This window comes from Lissotriton helveticus, chromosome 1_1 (assembly GCF_964261635.1).
Source record: "Lissotriton helveticus chromosome 1_1, aLisHel1.1, whole genome shotgun sequence".
NCBI lineage: Eukaryota > Metazoa > Chordata > Amphibia > Caudata > Salamandridae > Lissotriton > Lissotriton helveticus.
In genome coordinates, this window is record NC_136057.1 from 1,783,980,382 (window position 1) to 1,783,997,500 (window position 17,119).

The 17,119-nt window shown below is 49.2% G+C and overlaps 1 long non-coding RNA gene across 1 annotated transcript in view; it reads right to left on the bottom strand.

The window, feature by feature from the left end:
• Positions 1-848: 848 nt before the first annotated feature.
• LOC144752523 (uncharacterized) overlaps positions 849-17,119 on the bottom strand; it is a 33,132-nt gene continuing 16,861 nt past the window's right edge. Inside the window, exon 2 of the long non-coding RNA XR_013594122.1 lies at positions 849-2,120. This is a non-coding gene — a long non-coding RNA (uncharacterized LOC144752523). The remainder of the gene's footprint in view (positions 2,121-17,119) is intronic.

Here is a 17,119-nt window from a genome sequence, read left to right on the forward strand (position 1 = left end):
TGGGCTGCCTATATTCACTGCTAGGGTGCAAATTGGAATTAGGAACCTTCATGCATTGTATGAGTAGTCACTGGCCGTCATCATGTATGGGGATTCTCCAGTAAATTGACTGGTAACTTCTGGGAGCCATTATGTTATTGAGCTAGCCATAGTTGCCTGGGCTTACCTTTCTAGGGCTAAAAGCCTGTATTCACAGTGTGCAGTCCCTGGGGACATGCTGGATTGGGGAGCTGTACGAATATCCTGTAGTCATCATCAAGCAGTGGAGTTTCCATTAACTTTAAAGGAAACATGGGCTCTTTTTAAATGTTGAGAGATAAGGCTAGTAAATGTAAGGTGTGCTCTGATACTATGGGACCACCAGTGAGTCCGTGAGTGCCTGTGGTAATAATGTGGAGGGAGGGTTTTTTCACTGTAAGGGCAGTTGTATTTGCTACAGATGTAATCCCAGCAACAATACAAACAGGAAGGCCTTTGACTCCCATAATTGAATGTGGACACTCCACCCACGGTAACTAGAGTTTGAAGTCATGATGTTGTGGAGGGATATACATTTACTATACATGGGTGCTTGGGCCTACGATAGGAGGGCTCCCATTGTCTGTAAGTGGAGCTTACCTCCATGGTGGAAATAGGGTTTGTTTACTGCAAGTGAAGCCTAGAATCTGATTTAAATGTCACTTTGAGAACTGTTCAATTACCTTGTGTCTTTCTGACAGATAAGCAGTTTCTATATAAGGACATTTTAATTACTAATACAATGTACCTTTAAGAGCATATGTATTTTGTTTCTTAAACATCAAAGAGAGACAAATAACATATTCAAAGGAAGTGAGAAAGTCTGTAGAGACAGGAGAGACATTGCCTCTTTAATCATGTTACTCAAAAAGACAGTTTTCCAGACCTACAAAAATGTTTGTTTCGGCTTGTTTTTATTTTCAGAGGGCTTCTTTCAGATGTTTCTTCAAGATGTAGCAGAAGTGTATTGAGTTCTTCACAAGAAAGTGATTGGTGGCTCTTAATGGAAAATGTATTCATTTTTTTCACTACTTGTCTTCATTATGACGGGAAAAGTTTTTCTTTCTGGCACGCCTTTTCTCTTGTGCCTTGGTATTATAGCTACCTCTGAAAACAGTCAGTTCCATTGCTTTAGGCAGAAGGCAGCCACTCTCATTTCAGCATGATTTTCACAGGGACTGGTTTAATCTCGTCGGTTTCTTAAATTGTGATTTTTGTGGGTGAGGTAATGGTGCTGTGCCTCCAAGGACAATTGTGAATTCATTTATAATGGAGTACGGCCGGTTTCTGCTGCACTATTGCTTATCTAAAGATTTGGCAGTAGCGCTGGTGGCAGCAGATATTCCTCCGTAAACAAAGTCCTCCACCAATGATTTGGAAAATATTTTGTTTATAATATCCATTGTCTATAAATTCCACAAAAATGGTTACAAAATTCTTAATAAAGGTAATGCTAGAACTGGCGGACATCATTTGTGTATGGTGCATCTTAAAGGATGTAGCCAAGCTGAGTAGCAAAATATTCTGAAAAAGGTTTCATTTGGCACGAGCAGGACATATGGCATATATTGGCCTCCTAGGGCGATTAATCTGTTCTTGATCATCTGTCATTTTACGGATGAATACCCGTTGATCCGAGGAGATGCCATCTCCTCCTTATCCAATTACACCCTCCCACTGTATCTCACCCCGCCCAGGGAATTAAACCGCAGTACACAGGTTGAGCAATGAGAAAATAACAGATCCTTTTCATGCATTAGGGTAGCACAAGTGGCTTGATCATCACTTTAGGCTGTTGCATGGTCTTTGAGCCTGGCAGTGGTTAGGACAGCATGAGTGAGCGTGCACAGCCCTCAACACTCCCGTCTCTAATGTGAGCAGGAGATTCCTAATCTGTGGTCCAAGACACTTTGAGAACATTATTCCCAACAGTCGTGATTGTCACTCTCCTGGTGTGGGCGATCCACTTGAGACAGCTTTGCGATCCTTCTTAGAGACTAGAGAAAGAGGTTCTCCTTATTGAAAAGCCTAAAATTCTCCAAATTCCTCCTCCACCTGCCCGTATATTCTGGGATGTAGGTGCCGATCGAATGCAGCCAGTCCTGAAAGGAAATATGAGAACCATCAGATATGGACATTTACATTGTGGAAACATCTCTTCTGTCTGTAAGGCTTCTGTTTCTGTACACTACACATTTGAAAGCTTATGTCTATGGTAAAGCACAGATTTTTGTAAAAAAAAATTCTAACTGGATATGTTGTTTTTTTGTGCTTAATTATTAAGAAATCTCTCTGAATTCTGCATCCTGTTTTCTTTTTTTAATTCGTTCCAAGCATTGCTTCCTTCTGCTGCCTAAGAGGACGACTCCAACCTAATTGTGTGTCAGGACCACTGATCTGACATGGAAAATCATTCTTTAATTTCTAACTTCGATTACTCCCTTTTTCATCCTATTTTATTGTCTTTCACTTAGTAATCCCACTTCTGATGGGCTAGGGTGGGGTATGCCACTTCCAAGCTACCCCATTAGAAAGGTTATTTCTGGAAACGCCCTCTCCTTTACACCACCTTCTTTAGCTCACGTCGGTGGGCTGTGTGAGCTAAGGGATGCAGAGTGACTGGTTCAGCATGTGCAGGGCAATGAGTCAAAAAAAATATGAATGAGGCTTTGAGCAGCTTTTTCAATCCATTAGGATACGGGTCTCTTACTTTCATTTTTGATCTTACCTTTGTGCGATTTTAATCTTGCTACTGTGGAACATTTAAGAGTCACAGACCCTTTCCCTTCTGTTTCACAAGTGATTATTTCGGCTTGACGCCTTGAAAAAAATAGTTTGATCTAAACTGGATCATTAATTTCATACCCACAAAGTAAACAAATCGGTCATTCCCCACATTGCAGTCTATCATGAGGGGGACTTTGCCAATTCTACTTTGGAATTAAAACGTCAGTACTTTAAGGTCCTGATTGTTAAAAATACTCGAATGAATACATTTGCATGCAGCGATAACTCCTTTATATGAATGTGTTTTATTGTTTCACTTTTTATTAGATTCCTAACCACTGTTGCACCTGTTCACTGCATTGCTGCACCTCTTTCACTTCGCACTACCTTTGTATTGTACTCCTGGAAATTACATTTGAATGGATTGATTGAACCACAGGTCACTTTTGAAATATTGTTTTTAAAAGAACGCTACCAGTATTAACTGTGGGAATTACAGGAAATTATCAATTAAGGAATTTGCAGTTCAGTATTAAGCTATAATGACAAAACAGTGTTTTCTGCTACGTACACTCATACTCTCTTTGATAAACGAGGTAGCCCCGTGTTTGTTATTTTATACCATTTCATGTAGGCAACTGCTCTTTGTACTAAAACCCCCACCCTTTCCACAAGATTGCCTGTTGAGAAGCAACATTGACATAAACTGTTACGAGAAACTGGGTGCAGTGCAAGAAAACGTTTGGCCCTCTCCTTTTAAAGCCGGGTTCTTCAGAGTCGGTCCTTGAAGGCTGGATCAATGCCAGATTTTTGTTTTTGTTTTAGCATATTCCAATTTAGATAAATGTAGTTATCTTACACATCTGGCATGGATCGGCCCTCCAGGACCGACATTGGAGAAACCTGTCTTAAAGCAAATCATTATTTCCAAGGGTCACCGGTTAGTACACCATGAAGAGTGACTAGGAGGTTGACAGTTAAGTAGGACGCCCCCTCTCACAGTCCTCATGTTGTCAGCAGTTACTATTATTAGCCATATTGTGTTTGTCCCTCCAAGAAGTGATTAGTGAGGTAGAGGTCATAGTCAACTGGACAGGCTGGAAAGATATGATTTGGCTCGAGTTACATGACCCACGTGGAACCATCCGTGACCCATGTAGGACCATCCGTGTCAACCCTTCACTTTCTACAGCCCCCAGAGCAGTGGAGCTTCGCTGCACATGGGTTGTTATCTAAACTTTCCCCAAACCTGGCAGACAGAGGCTGTCCCACATTTAACAAGCTTTGTAACAGAGGTAAAGAATCACCCTGTTATATTGCCTGTGATTATGTGGCCTTATATTTGCGATGTTCATTCTTCTGCTCTCATAGACCTTTGTAAATAAATCTATTTCTGCTTTGGTAGGTATTAGTATTCCTGAAGCCCAAGGCTGCTTAATTACAGATCAGACTGCTACTGCAGATAACCGAACAGGCTTTCTACATCTCTCATTGCTCAGTATTGACAGAGGTGGGATACAGTACTGCAGAGTCCGAGGCGTGTCAGTGCACCTGTGGCTCTGTACTGCTTAGCAATCCCCGCAGCTTTACTGCGGTCATTTGTGTGTGCAGGGTCAGAGGTGCATAGTGTCAAGAAGCCCGTAAGCCCCTTCTTTTATTCCAGTGGGATCTCTGATAACTTTCGCCAAAGACTTGTGGTTTCTTCAGACTTAATATCTCTGCAGAGCTCATCTCAAGTACAGACATGTTCTAGTCTTCTGACCCTGAGGTGCAGATGCGCTTGGCTAAATAGGGTGACCACCTCGCTTCATGTCTTTATGCACATTTTTTCCAGTCCTGAAGTTTTCACCTGAAAATAACTATCAGGTGTATTAGCCTAAGGTTCCTAATGGACTCAAACCAAACTAACAACACCCACAACGTGTCACATAACAGCTCATGACTGGAAACAGTGTCCTTAATGATGTTGGGCTAAGGAGGTCATCCTACAGCCAAGGTTTTGCAGAGCACACATGATTGTGTACAGAGCATGACTGGGGGGTTCCCAGCAGTGCTGGGCTGGCCATTCGGCTCTCTAGCATTTCCCTGGTACGATGCAGGCAAGTAGGGATTCTTTCTGAGCAGAATGGGCTACTATGACCCAACCATGCCGCAGCCTCCTGTAGCATGGGTAAGTTTGAACATTTCTGCCAGGACTGATTGTGGTTTCCAGTCGACCCTGGTGGCAAGAACGTGGGTGAGGATGTGCATAGTGTGACGAGTGATCAGAGCTTGGCTGAAGTTTTGCAGAGTGTGATTTATGGTCTTCTCCTTAGTGTCCAGGTTCTGCTGAGAGACCCTGCAGATGATGGTTGAGGGAGTACAGAGGAGCTAAGGGTATGCAGGACATGTCTGGGGATGGGCACTGTGAGACTTAGGATATGCTAGACATTGCCGAGGGCTGACAATATATGATTGAGGGTATGCAGAGCACAGCCAAGTGTGGCACGCGTGGAGTAGTTTGTGCAACGCAGGGTTTAAAGTGTGCAGAAGGTTGAATGTGTGCAATACATAGTTCAGAGTAGGCAAGGGATAGCTAAGGGCCTGCAGTGTGTGGAGCCTGGAGAATATGGGGCATCACTGAGGGTGCTTAGCCCATAGCCAAGTATATAAAGAGTGCAACTAAGCACTGTTAAATGTGTCCCGTTTGTGGCCGACAGTATGCAGTACATGGCAGTGTGTGCAGGACAAGGCTACGGTTGTGTAGGGCAAGGTGACTATATGAGCATAGTGGGTGTGGGTAGGGTGTTTTCGGGTACACCTGAAGCTGTGTGAGGTTGAGGGGGGAAGTGACCATGGTTCAGCAGGTGTGTCATTTAAAACAAAATATGAAGGGAAGCTGTTCCCAAGTTTTTCGTGCCACTAGGATGCAGGCGGCCTCAATTTAATTTTTACTCTTATTGTGCTTTTTTAATCTGCACTGTGGAACAACCTGTATTCAAAAGTAGGAACTTGTGAGACAGGTGACCAAACATAATAATTGTACTTTAAGCTGGTTTTCTAAGACCAACCAAATGCTATATTGTACTCAAGGTGTATTCTGTTTATGCGGCATCAGTAAAGCCCCTGTGAGCAGATAGTTGACTACTGGTCAGTCATTGACCTTTTAGCTACTTTCACCAGAGATGACTTCTTGGTTTGAAACCTCGAAAAAATATTTTGGTCCACTTTAGATGCTTAATTTCATCACCTAAAAGGAGACCAATTGGTCGCTCACAACAACATACTTTGTCCTGAGGAAGACCCGGCCTATTCTGCTTTTGGAACGTAACATCAATTTAAAGTAATGATTGTTAAAATTATTTTAATGAATACATTTGTATGCAACTGTAACTCTTTTATATGAATGTATTTTTTTAAAAATATATATTAAACACATAATTACTGTTGCACCTCTTCATTGCATTGCTGCACTTATTTCACTTCTCACTACCTTTTGTACTGTACTCTTGGAAATTAAATTCTTATTGCTTGATTGACTCCACACTCCACAGGCCATTTTTTAAAACTATTTTTGAAAAGAACGGTGCCAACATTAACTGTGGAAATTGAAGGGTATTTCTCAATTTTAAATTCTCAGTTGATGTTGTGCAACAGTAACCGCACATTGTTTTCTACTATGAATACCCACACTCCTTTCTGAAAAACCGGGTAGCCACTGACACCCGCAGGCCACTTCTTTTTGTACCAAGCAGAAAAGGGCATTCTTATGGGCATCTACCAAACATATTTATTCCAATCCAATTCACTGTATTTTGATTCAGAAGAATAGCTTTGATTTCGTCTCCCAGGACAATGTCATACTTGATTTATCTGAAAACACAGGTGCGACTCCATAATGCCCTCTCCACATATTACAAAATCCTAACCTTCCTTCTTGCCCCAATTGCGAGTTTCTCCACGAGAGGCTGGATGCTGCATACTTGGGGTTACTTCACAGAACATGTCTGTGGTCGGAAGAGAGTGAGAAGATGTTCTTCCAGATATCAGCTTGAGGCTTGAAAAGGGGAGGGGGAAGCAGGGTTCCCACTCTCTACTGAACCTCGGGTTTCTTCGTCTCCTGCCTAACAAAATCCAGACCCCACACTTTCCTTTCAAAGGGGTGAACTCAACTGGTTGAGAACATGCAGAATCATCCTGATGATTTAGAAGATACTGCCAATTTCTTCTTTGACACACGTTTGCAGAGAGGAGGAACACAGAGTTGAGCGCAGAGCACAGAGTTGAGAGCGGCTGTGAGCAGGCAGGCAGGCACACACGCTGTGGAAGTCGCCATCGAGCAGCTGAGCAGCTGAGCAGCTGAGCTCGAGCCCGTAACCGCAAACGCCGCAACTATCGAGACAGGAGGCAGGTGACGGGGACTGAACTCCCCCCCCCCGACCCCCACCCCACCAGCAGCAGAGGCACTTGGCACCTGATCCTCAGTGCAGAGCAGAGCGGTGTTTTAACGGCGGTATGCTTAGAGGTGCTTAACGCGGTAGGAACCGCATGGGGGGCATGGGGGGGGGGGCAGCCGATCGCAGGGAGGTCCCCCCCCGGGCGTTTTGGGAGGGCTGCGGGGGGGGGGGGGGGGTTGTTAGGGTTATGCCCAGAACATTCTAGACATTTTTGGGCTATTTTTTAGTAGCCTCAGTAGCGTTGGCTATATAGCCCCCTGGCTCCTCCCAGCCACCATTTTGGGTTTGGTGACCTGGTGGCTGGGAGGTTAGATTGTGAGGAAATTTTTCTAGTTTAGTATTTTAGGCTAGTGTTCTTTCCGTGTATTATGGAGGATTACCGTGTATTAGAAGCGTTGCGCCTGCTCTCTGAGGCCGGCAGAATGGATTTGGTTGTTGGAGAGGGACCGGCGCGCCCTCAGCGCCAGGCCTCTGCTGGGGTGGCTGCGGCGGTTGCAGCATGCTCCTCACCGAAGAAGCGCCGAGCAGGTCAGGTGAGTGAAAGGGGCCGGTCTCGCACGAGGATCATAGTGGGGCACGTAGGCTGGATGAGGATCAGGCAAGGTCGGAAGGGTTGTTGCGTGCAGGTGGTCCTGTGGCGGTTTCCGATACTAATTTGGATTGGAGTGATGAAGAGGACGTGGTAGGTGCTTCTCCGGTGAGGGAGGTATCTTTGACACATTTTGGTGGAGGTTTATCACTGGATAGGTTGCAGGGGAGGCCAGTTGGTCCTGTGGTTTTGCAAGGGCCAGAGCTTGGGTCAGGTGTTTTGAGCAGGGAACCCAGCACACTAGTCCAAACTTTTTCTTTGCAGGAGGGGGTTCAGTGTGCCGGTCCAGACTCGGTAGGGTGTGGTCCAGCCCAACATCGCCGAGGTGAAGTGAGGAGAGCGCCTAGCGCGGCCCTTTCTGTTCCACCGAGGGAGCCCGTCGCGGTCAGCACATGCAGGTCTGGCGCGATCTCGCTGGCCCCGCCGAATAGCAGGTCTAGGTGGTCTACCTTACTATCGGCTATGGAGCTACAGAGTCAACGCACGGGGAGGTACAGGCGGGTACAGTCTGCTCCCCCACCAGGAGGATCTTCCTCTAATCAGTTTCAGAGTCATATTGTTGATAAAGGGTTGGGTAAGACCCAAAGTGTTTCTTTCCCTCCTGATTTGGAGGACGTGGTGTTGGATTATGATGTCGATACGCCTGAAGAAGGTGAACTTCGTGAGGTGGATGGAGGGGGAGCCCTCTAATGTGTCTCGTAGTGTTTTTCAGACCCAGAGAGTATCAAGGCCAGTTCAGGAGAGACGAGAGCGCGGCCCGCCATTTAGGGCTCCTCGCGGGCGGCCTACGCTTGAGACTTCAACAACACGGGCGGACTCTGGGCGAGCCACTTCTCTGTTGCCAGGTGAGAAGCCAGTTACACAGGCCAAACCTTCGATGGTGTCTGTGGGGACAGCAGTGGTTGGTCTTGCTGGGGTTGTTGAAGGACGGTTATCAAAAGGGAAGTATGTGAAAGATATTGCTGTGGGCACGGATTCAGTTGTTGAATCTGCAGGCAAAATTGAAAGTAGTACAAATACTGAGGCTGCTGGAGGCGTTAAAGAGCCTCTTGACAGCAAGGAATTGAAAATTAAGAAGTTGCCCTACATGGGTGTTACGAAACCTTTGGGTGCTCACTTAATGTTGGCTACAAAGGAGCGCATTTGGAAGGGTGAGTATGTCGAAATATTGAAACTCCTCCATCGTGAAGTTCGATCTCAGGAGGGTTCCAAGGAAGAGGAATATGAGCTTGCCAAGCGACCAAGAGTCCCGTTAACTATTGAGAATTGGACGGCAGCATTTCTTATATATGCAAGTGTATAATGTGAAAAGTTTCCAGAGCGCAGCGTATCTATTTTTAAATACATGGATGTCATTCGCAAGGCGCAAATAACTGGAGCGGGTTATGCTTGGGCCCAATATGATGAGGAATTTAGGGCTAGGATGGCTTGGGATCCAGAGGCTAAATGGGGCGAGTTGGATACGGATTTATGGCAGCATACAATGGGGGCTGCATCAGGGGGTAAGACAATTTTTACAGCCAGTGGCCTACCCTTGATTAACCGGCCCTTTCAGGGCAAACCCACCCGTGGTGGGGTGGGAAGTGCGTCCAATACACAGTCAGGAAGTGGCACATGCTGGGAATTTAACAAGGGCTCATGTAATAGAGAATATTGCAAGTATAGGCATGAATGCTCCAGTTGTGGTAGACGTCACCCCTTGCTTAGATGTTGGGGTCACAACTCAGCGGGTGACCAACAGGGGAATCAATCACAGGCAGGAGGTTCCAGTTCCCAGCAGTTCAAAGGGAGTAGGGAGGTAGAGGTGCACAGGGTACTGGGCCCAAAGGCTCATACGCCAGTTAAGTGGGAGCAATTACAGCTGGCCCTTCAGGGATTTGAGGATGTAGTGGTTAAACAAAGATTGCTGGAGGGTTTTCAATTTGGTTTTCATTTAGGTGATATGGGACCAAGGCAGAGACGTTGGGCTGACAACTTGAAGTCAGCATATGAGCATAGTGCTGTGGTGCAAGAAAAATTGAATAAAGATGTGCTTGAAGGAAGGATGGCTGGCCCTTTTCATGATTGGCCGATCCGTGACCTCATTATTTCACCTATTGGTGTGGTCCCCAAAAAAGAGGCGGGGCAATTCAGACTTATTCAGCATTTATCATGGCCAGAGGGGGTCATCTGTAAATGATTTTATTGATGCGGATGCTTCTTCAGTTTCATATTCATCAGTTGACGTGGCCATGTCACTTGTTGTGACCGCGGGCGCAGCTGCTGTGATGGCTAAATGTGACATTAAGTCTGCTTTCCGGCTGCTTCCTGTTCATCCAGACGATTGGAGTCTTCTGGGTATCCATTTTCAAGGGAAATGGTACGTGGACAAAGCATTGCCGATGGGTTGCTCCATATCATGTGCCCTTTTTGAATGTTTCAGTACCTTTTTACAGTGGCATTGTACGCACCAGTCTGGTCATGCACTGGTAACGCACTATCTAGATGATTTCTTCTTTGTTGGGTCTCCGGGCTCCGCGGAATGCCAGACAGCTTTGGACACTTTCCAAGGGCTCATGGAGACATTGGGGGGTGCCTTTGGCGCCTGAGAAAACAATGGGCCCTGCCACAATCTTGTCTTTTCTGGGGATAGAAATCGATTCAGAGGCAATGCAAGCTCGCTTGCCTGATGATAAAAAAATGAAGATGTTGGATTTGTTGAGTGTTATGTTACACAAACGGAAGGTGTTTGTGAAGGAAATTCAAGTGCTATTGGGACACCTCAATTTTGCGTGCAGGGTGGTGAGAGCAGGAAGGACTTTTTGTTGCAGATTAGGCAGGGCTCTGTCAGGACGGCATTTGCCTCACCACCGTGTACGTCTGTCAGCGGCTGTTAGAGAAGATTTGCGAATGTGGGAATTTTTTCTCACTTCCTTTAATGGTGTGCCTTTGGTGAGATGTTGATTTTCATTGGGATGTGCAGCTGTTTTCTGACGCTGCTGGCAGTGAGGGCTTTGGCTTATACTGGAATGGAAAATGGTGTGCGGAACGATGGCCTGAGGATTGGTTGAATGGTGGTCGGAGCATTACTTTCTTGGAGCTTTTTCCTTTGCTGGTTGCCTTGTCTCTTTGGGGGGAGGAGTTGGCACACAAGAAAGTTCTTTTCCGCGTCGACAACATGGCTGTGGTAGAGATTGTGAATCGGCAGTCTGCCAGAGATGAACAGGTATTGAAACTTATGAGAGTCTTTGTGCTGGGCTGCTTGAAACATGACATTAACTTTCGCGCTTTGCACATCCCTGGTGTGGACAAAGACATAGCGGATGCTTTGTCTCGTTCACAGTGGGAGAGATTCCGTGGACTGGCCAGGGAGGCGGATTCATCACCGACCCCGATGCCGATACAGTTGTGGCACGTAGGCAACGTCGGGTCTTACAACTGGTGGTAGGTTCTTTATCTGTGTCTACACGTTCTACCTATTCTTTGGCCTGGAAGGAGTTTTTGGAATCTGGAGCTTCTAGGCGTGAGGAGGTTTGGCGCCGTTCTGAGGATGTTGTTATGTTCATGGACAAAGGCTTATCTAGAGTGACTATTTCAGGAAAGCTGGCGGGTGTTTCATTTATGGGTAAATTGTTTTGGGGTTATTCCCCCTCTGCTGGTGAGATGGGTAGAAGAATGCTTGAGGGTTGGGCCAGGGAACAGGGGAGCACTAGAAGATTGAGGGCCCCATTATCTTGGCAGACCCTGGCTCGGTTATTAGCTATTTTGCCATTTGTTTGTTCAGATGACTTTGAGGCCTGCCTCTTTTCCATGTTAATGGCTTTTATGTTTTTTGGTGCTTTTCGGGTATCTGAGCTGTTGGGTTATAGATCCAAAAGAGGGATTTGTTGGCGAGATGTTTTTTGCTCGGAAGAGGGTGTCCATGTGTGGCTGGCTAGCTCAAAAACTGATCAAAAGAACTTTGGTAAAGGAGTGTGGTTGGAAGCGAATTCACCTAGAGTTACATGCCCTTTGTTGTTGGCTCGTCGTTGGCATTCCTTATCGGGGGGTGGTGATGATGATCTTGTATTTCAGCATATTAATAAATCTCCTGTTACAGCTTACCAATTTCGCATGGTCCTGCGTAAGGCTTTACAGCGCATTGGCCTGGATGGGAAGCTTTACGGTACACACTCTTTTAGGATTGGCGCTGCGACTGAAGCGTTTAATAGAGGTTGGTCACAGGGGGACATCATGAGGTTGGGACGATGGTCATCAAGGTGTTTTCAGCGATACATGAGAGGTGATGCGGCAGAGGCGCATGCGTCATCTTCCTTTGCATGAGACTTACTGTTTTTTCTTTTTCAGGTTCAGTTGCTGGGCCCCGATCTCAAGCGGTGACGGTTTGGATTGTGGGGCACTCGTTCGTGAAATGGGCCCGGGTTCAAGCGGCGCAAAGTTATTTTGGAGAGTCATTGGGTTTCAATGTCAGAATGTTTAACATTGTTTGGAAGGGTAAAGGTGGGATGCTCTGGAGGGAACTGCTTACATGCCTTAATAATGGTGTGGTTGGGGGTTGCTGCCCGGACATATTAGTGATTAGAGCGGTTGACCGAGCCAGGAAGAAGGTGAATGCTGAGGTTTCTAGAATTTGCCGTCAGCTTGGTTTTGGGAGAGTTTCTCATAGAGAGATTCGTTTTGAGTCGGTAGAGTTCGGTAGAGTTCTTCAGGGATGATGGGGTCCACCTGTCTAGAGTAGGTATGGATTTGTACTTGTTGGAGTTACGAGAAGTTTTGGCAAGGTCTTTGACGATGCAACGGTGATTTTGCAGGTTTTGTTCTTTTTCCTATTGGGGGGCAGAAAGGTGGGGGGTAGTTTTCCTTCCCCCCCACCTTCCTGGGTGGCGGGGTCTAGTAGTTTCAGGGCTGTTTGTGTCCGATTTTGGTGATTAATGGTCAGGTTTGTTTATTGTCAGGAAACGATGAGTTGGTCATTGGTTGACCGTTTAGACGTTTTTGGGGGGTTTGACAGGGGTGAAGGGTCAGGCAGGTGATTGGTTTATGGTGGGCCTGGTATTCATAATGTTATTGGGGTTGTTGATGACGGAATGTTTTATATGATGACGCATTAATGATGACGACATGTTTTATAATGATGACGTTATATTATATGATTATGTAATGTTTTATAATGTTGTTGGAATGTTTGTATTGTTGTATTGTATGGGTGGGGGAGGGCCATGAAATGTTAGGGGTGGGGGCGGGGTTTTAGGTTTATTTATTTATTTAGCGAGGATTAGTTTTGGAAGGCTTTGCCAAGGTTTAATATTTGTAATGTGCACCTGTTCCTAATAAAGCGGCCTTTTCCACATTCAAGTTTTGTTGGTCTGAGTTAGCCCACCCCCCTCCCAAGGGGGACTTGGGGGGGGGGGGCAGCCGATCGCAGGGAGGTTCCCCCTCCCCCCCCCCGGGCGTTTTGGGAGGGCTGCGGGGGGGGGGGGGGTTAGGGTTATGCCCAGAACATTCTAGACATTTTTGGGCTATTTTTTTAGTAGCCTCAGTAGCGTTGGCTATATAGCCCCCTGGCTCCTCCTCCCAGCCACCATTTTAGGTTTGGTGACCTGGTGGCTGGGAGGTTAGATTGTGAGGAAATTTTCCTCCCTCCCATCATGTTTTCATTAGTACGGATTTTAATTTTCGTTTTTCCGTATATTTTTGCCCCTCTCTTTTTTCATCTGGTTGGTCTTTTTTGTTTCGAGCAGGTGTGCAGGGGTCTTAATTTGTAATTGTCGCTTGGAACAGGTGTGGTGCGAGGTCTAGTTGTTTCAGGGCTGTTTGTGTCCGTTTTTGGTGATTAATGGTGACCGCTCAGCCCTCCACAGGGCTTGGTCGCCCCACTCACTGCTGCCGCTCCTGCCTGCCTTTGCCGCCTCCTGCCTGCAGATTCCTTCGCTCGCTGCCCGCTGCTCCTGGGAATTTCCCGCTGCTCCTGGGAATTTCCCGCTGCCCGCTGCTTCTTGGAATTTCCCGCCGCTGCCTCCCTGCGGCCCCGCACCCCTGTGATTCCATTCGCCGCCCCGCTCCCGCCACCCAGCTGCTCCTCCCTCCCGGCTCCTTACTTATGACGCCCCCAGAGCGACCGCGCAGCGGACGCGCGCAGCGGGAGCGCCGAAGGTGCGCCAAAGGTAAGCCCGTCTGCGCCTGGCCCGCGCCAGGACCCCTGGCCCTCCCCGCCGAGGCAAGACGACCCGACTGACCTACGACGCCGCCACTCTCAACGCACTCAATGCCGGACGGACCCACGCCTGCTGCCGAGCCACCCCGAGACGCACCCACGGACCCTTCACCTGCTGCACCTGCAAGTTCACCTGCCTACGAACCTGCCCCGCACCCGCCAAGACAAACACCAGCAGCAACCACCTCAAGTGCATCCTGATCAACACCCGCTCCGCCCACAGACACGCCGTGGAACTCTGGAACCTCCTCGACGCTACATCACCGGACGTCGCCTTCCTCACGGAAACCTGGATGAACGCCTCCTCTGCAACCGACATCGCCATCGCCATCCCGGACGGGTACAAGATCATCAGGAGGGACCGCATCAACCAGACCGGAGGTGGCATCGCCATCGTCCACAGGAACACCATCCGCATCACGACCGACGCCAACGACTCCTTCGCCGCAGCCGAACATCTCCACTTCCAGATTCACACCGACCCTAAGACGACCCTCAGAGGCACCCTCGTCTACAGACCCCCGGGACCACGCACACAATTCAGCGAAGACATCACAGACTTCATCAGCCCGCACGCCCTCCCCTCCACTGACTACATCCTCCTCGGGGACCTCAACCTCCACCTGGAGAACAACAAGGACCGCAACACCCCCGCCCTGCTGGAAAACCTCGCCAACCTCGGACTCAAGCAACTGGTCAACACCCCCACCCACTACGCCGGCCACACGCTTCATCCCGTCTTCTCTTCCAGCAAGTACATCACCTTCAGCCACGCCACCGGACTCCACTGGACCGACCAAAGCTGCGTCCACTTCAGCTTCAAAAGATCCACGACCCACCACCACCCGCAACAGGTACCTCACAGGAATTGGAGCAAGATCACCGCAGACCAGCTCACCACCTCCCTCAGCCAGAGCCCACCCGCCAACACAACGGACCCCAACGAAGCAGCCCGCAACTTCACACAGTGGCTGACCGCCTGCGCCGACGACCTCGCGCCACTAAAGAACCCTCCCAGCAGACCCAGAAGCAAGATGGCATCCTGGTTCACCGACGACCTCAAGGACTCCAAGAAGACCTGCCGGACCCTCGAGAAAGCCTGGCTCCTCGACCGGACCACCGACAACATGACCGCACTCAAACACGCTACCCGCAAGCACCACCAGCTCATCCGCACCACCAAGAAGAAATCCCTGAAGGAACGACTGGACAACAACGCCCACGACAGCAAAGAGCTCTTCACTATCGTCAAGGAGTTCTCCAACCCCAGCACCGGCACCAACGACATCACTCCGTCACAAAACCTCTGCGACTCCCTCGCCTCGTTCTTCCACCGCAAGATCGCCGACATCCACAACAGCTTCGGCGCCCCACCCACGCACCCAACCGTCGAACCAACGCCCCCCACCGCCACCCTTCGCACCTGGACCACGGTGACCACCGAAGACACAGCCCGCACGATGAACACCATCCACTCCGGATCACCGACCGACCCCTGCCCACACCACGTCTTCAACAAGGCCGACTCCACCATCGCACCCCAACTCCGGAACATCATCAACGCCTCCTTCAACACCGCCACCTTCCCGGAGAGCTGGAAGCACGCCGAGATCAGCGCCCTCCTGAAGAAACCTACAGCGGACCCCACCGATCTCAAAAACTTCCGCCCCATCTCGCTCCTCCCTTTTCCTGCTAAAGTCATCGAGAAGATCGTCAACAGACAGCTGACCGCCTTCCTCGAGATGAACGGATCCCTCGACCCCTCGCAGTCCGGCTTCAGAGCCAACCACAGCACCGAGACCGCCCTCATCGCAGCCACCGACGACATCCGGACCCTGCTCGACAAGGGGGAAACAGTGGCCCTCATCCTCCTGGACCTCTCCGCTGCGTTCGACACGGTCTGCCACCGCACCCTAGTCCAGCCCCTCAGCAACATCGGTATCCAAGAGAAGGCACTGGAGTGGATCATCTCGTTCCTCGCCGGAAGAACACAAAGAGTCCGCCTCCCCCCGTTTCGCTCCGAGGCCACCGAAGTCATCTGCGGCGTCCCGCAAGGATCTTCACTCAGCCCCACCCTCTTCAACATCTACATGAAACCTCTCGCAGCCATCGCACGCCAGCACAACCTCAACATCATCTCTTACGCCGACGACACCCAGCTGATCCTCTCCCTCACCAGAGATCCCGACACCGCCAGAACCTGCCTACACGAAGGGATGAAAGACGTCGCCGAGTGGATGAAGGACAGCCGCCTGAAACTGAACTCGGACAAGACGGAAGTCCTCATCCTGGGATCTTCGCCCTCCGCCTGGGACGACTCCTGGTGGCCCCCAGCCCTGGGCACCGCACCCAAGCCAACCGACCACGCACGCAACCTGGGCTTCATCCTGGACCCCTCCCTCTCGATGACCAGACAAGTTAACGCCGTCTCCTCATCGTGCTTCAAAACCCTGCGTATGCTTCGCAAGATCTTCCGCTGGATCCCGACCGAGACCAGGAAGACTGTCACCCAGGCATTCGTCACCAGCCGACTGGACTACGGAAACGCCCTCTACGCCGGAACCACAGCCAAGCTACAGAAAAGACTCCAGCGCATCCAGAACGCCTCCGCCCGACTCATCCTGGATGTCCCCCGACGCAGCCACATCTCCAGCCACCTGAGGAACCTGCACTGGCTCCCCGTCGACAAGAGGATCACGTTCCGGCTCCTCACCCACGCAACACAAGTCTCTCCACGACCTGGGCCCCAAGTACCTCAACGACCACCTGACCTTCTACACGCCCACCCGCCAGCTACGGTCCACCAGCCTCGCCCTCGCAGCCGTACCACGCATCCGAAGAGCCACCGCCGGAGGAAGATCCTTCTCTTACCTGGCTGCCAAGACTTGGAACTCCCTCCCCATCCACCTTCGGCTGACCCAGGACCATCTCGCCTTCAGGAAACAACTCAAGACCTGGCTGTTCGAGCAGTGGCATACCCCTCCCCCCAAGCGCCTTGAGACCCTCCCGGGTGAGTAGTGCGCTATACAAATGGCATGATTGATTGATTGATTGAATGGTCAGGTTTGTTTATTGTCAGGAAACGATGAGTTGGTCATTGGTTGACCGTTTAGACGTTTTTGGGGGGTTTGACAGGGGTGAAGGGTCAGGCAGGCG